Source organism: Carassius gibelio, chromosome A8, assembly GCF_023724105.1.
Source record: "Carassius gibelio isolate Cgi1373 ecotype wild population from Czech Republic chromosome A8, carGib1.2-hapl.c, whole genome shotgun sequence".
NCBI classification, from domain to species: domain Eukaryota; kingdom Metazoa; phylum Chordata; class Actinopteri; order Cypriniformes; family Cyprinidae; genus Carassius; species Carassius gibelio.
In genome coordinates, this window is record NC_068378.1 from 28,041,612 (window position 1) to 28,045,356 (window position 3,745).

Below are 3,745 nucleotides of genomic sequence, written 5' to 3' on the forward strand. Positions count from 1 at the left end.
GGGAGCATCAGAGAAATAACGAGAGCTGATGCTCTAAACACAGGTCTGGACGGCTGTGTGTCTCTGAAAGGTTAGCTGCAGGTAAAGCTGCACTCACAGCGTCTGCTGAATAAATCATCGCTCCAGCGCTGCACACCGCAGCTCATGAATGTTTCAGCCCTGCAGCACATTACTTACTGGATACACATGCGAGGGTCAGAGCTCACTCCTTATTCATCACATCCTTGCTAGAGACTCCTTTCTGTTCTGTGTTCGCTGACCTTCAGTCGGGTCAGATGAAGAATCCAGTATTGACCTGCGAGAGAGCCAGAGATCCCTGGACACACACACACACACACACACACACCTCTGTCCTGAGATCCAGGAGCGCAGGAGAGTCCCGTCAGGTCTCAGAGATGGTGATGTTTCTTCAGACGTGTGTGTGTGTGTGTGTGTGTGTGCGTGTGTGTGTGTGTGTGTGTGTGTGTGTGTGTGTGCGTGCGTGTGTGTGTGTGTGTGTGTGTGTGTGTGTGTGTGTGTGTGTGTGTGTGTGTGTGTGCACCAGCGTTTCACGTCTAATTCTTCGTCTCAAACAGATGCCGCTGACCCAAATCCAAGCATATCATGAATAAAACAATTTGTGCATGAAAGAAGTGTTTGTCATTCCTTAATTCATTTAAACATTTTCTTTGAATATTTACATACGATACTCAATTAAAACAAGTTCCTCTCAGAAACTGTTAGTACTTCTCACAAATAATTACAAAGAAACAGCAGGTAACTAAGACATTTTGACGTAGAAGACATGTTTTTTAAAACTACTTCGATATGAAAGAGTGTATTCTAATCTGTAACAAACAGAGAGAGAGGTTTGACATCATGAAGACTGTGTTTAGGAAACCTGTTTGGAAACAGAATCTGTTTTAGTGTGAACAGAGTCTGATTCATGAACAAATGATCCTAATGAATCAGTCAAAAGGTCAATCCAAAATGTAAAATATAGTCCATCCATTTATACTAATAAACCGGCTTCACTGCGTCCAGTGCTGCGTTCTTCATAATTTGCGAGCGGCTCAAATGTTTAAGTGTGTAAATATATTCACCTCTCCTCGTTAAACGAAGCGGCTGGAGAACTGATGCACGCAGATGGAACGTGTGAAGAGATTGAACTCGTTCAAGGATGAAGATAGCTCATAAATAACCAGAGCATCAGACGTGAGGGACCTAGATACATAAACCCAGCGTCATCAAATCACAGAGCTACGAGAATCCTTCTCAAACAGCGGCTCTGAGTGTTAATACAGTGTTAGCACGTCTTCAATAATCTTCTCTGAATCAGTCATCGAATATCTTTTCTAAAATGTTTTAGTTGGACATTCGTCTAATGTTTTTGAAATGTTCAAAACATTCCCATAATGTTTGCTGAAAAAATGCATTATTACCTTACATATATATATATATATAGTTTTTATTCTTTTCAGTTTTAGTTATTTTAGTTCTTCAAGTTCCACTTAATTAAAATGAGAAATGTTGCTTTGGAAACTAGCTGAAACACAAGTTTAAACTCTAAATTTTATTTTTAAGTATTTTGTTTATATATTGATTTTTTGTTACATTTTGAATTAGTTTGTACTAGATGCATTCTCTATTTCCATTTTCATTATAGTTATTTTAATTAATTAATTACTTTTGAATTATTATATAGTAATTTTGTTGTGCATTTTTACTAATTGTTTTTAAATATTTTTATATTTAATTTTATTTCAGTCTATCTCAGTTTTAGTTGTTTTAGTACATCAACGTTGACTAAATTAAGATGGTAAATGTTGCCTTTTCAGCTAGCTGAAATAAAAAAGTTTTAGATCTTTTTTTATTATTGTTTTTAAAGTGGCAAAAACATTTTTTTTTTAAATGTAATTTCCAGTTTTAGTTAACTATAATGGGAGAACATTTTCCAAACGTAACCAGAACATTAACCAAGTGTTGATGAGTCCTGCAGAAGAACAGGTGATGGACAGATAATGAGGAGGAAGAGCGCTCTGACCTCCTCATCCTCTGCTGGAAAGCTCTTCAGGAAGAGGGTGTAGTTAATGGGATGGGATATCCGGATCCTCCCTGTTTTTCCTTCCAGAGCTATTGTTCCCACAGCCTCACTCACCTTCGGAGGACGAGCTGTTCTTCTGCCAAACGACGCAGGAGATACGAGGAGACAGAAACCCCTGCATGATCTGACACACACACACACACACACACACACACACACACTCTGCCAGCATCAGCCCAGGATCTGAGATCTCTCCAGCAGCTCTCTCTCCCAGAGATGTTCAGAGATCTGCACTTTAAAGGCTGCAGATGGCGTGTTCACACAACATGCGCTGGCCTACGCTTTTTCCTCTGCTTGTTTTTCCTCCTCGATTATGATTTATGTGTCATTACGTATGATTGTGGTTTGCTCCAGTGCGTCTGAATCCTACAGAGCAGAGTGGAAATGATTTTCCTCCATCAGACATCAGAGAGCGGCCCGGTTTAGAGCTCAAGCCGCTGGACCTGCAGGCCTGTAATTACAGCCGACTGGAGTCATACAATAACATCACAGAAACACTTCAGCCCAACCTCACGAGGTCTCAGAGCGAGCCCACCGCACCAGAAAGAGCTTCTCGGCTCTCAGCGTTTATACATCAGGAAACCCACATCAGTTTCCATCATGAGTGTTTGAGAAGTGACATCCATCAGAAGAAGAACACCAGCGCTTCACTGCTGCCCCCTGCTGTCCTCAACAACCAGCACACCACACTCCTCCATCAGCATCCACAGCTCCACCCACAGCCTTGAACATCCAGTGGAAGACCAAACACATCATTCATTTATATTTTTCCTTCCATGTTGCCGTGATTTTACCAAAGCATCCAATTATCCAGAAATCATAATCATTTATTATTTGTTCTTAGTGAATAATTTTTTTCTTAGAAGCCATTACACATGAAAATAGTTAATGTTATGCAATATGTGTTCCGCTTTATGTAAACCAGTATCTCATGAAAGAGATATGAATATAGTTATAACGTAAAACTGTAGTGCACATTTTGCAGTATATTGGAAAATACAAGCACTATATGAAAATGTATTATTTGACATATTGCATTTATATTTTAGAGACCCACAAAATGACATGACAATGCTAAACCTTTGAGAATATGGCAAGGCTGACCTTGAATCGCTTAGACACACACACATGCCATTTTATATTGAACGCAATATAATATTCAGTCCGGAGCAAAAGTACATCTTTAATGAGTGCGTGACCTACTTGAGCTGAACATTTACAAGCAGCTGTCAGAGCAAAAGCAGCTTTAAAGCATATTTATTGTGGATGACATGTTAGCTGGTGTTTTATTCATGTGAAGTCAGAACGTCTCATTCAAGTCTTCGTCCTTCACTCATTTCCTCTCTGCCAAAGCCTCACGCTCACTAAATATTGAATCTCATCAGACACAGAGCACAATGTCAGGTCATATGAATTATTAAGTGAGACAGAAGCTGACCAGAGGTGTGTTCAGGACGGAGATTCACCCGATTTAATACGCTCAAACTCTTCTAACTAAAGTCCTTAATAACAGAACAAACCGAATATACAGTAGATGAGAAATATCACACTCGTAGCTGGGAATATTTTTTTGCTATTGTGTCAGTAATCATTAAAATTAACTGAAGTGTTTTAAAAGGTAACTGAATCTGTGTACTTAATTTTTGGAATAGTAATCCAGAT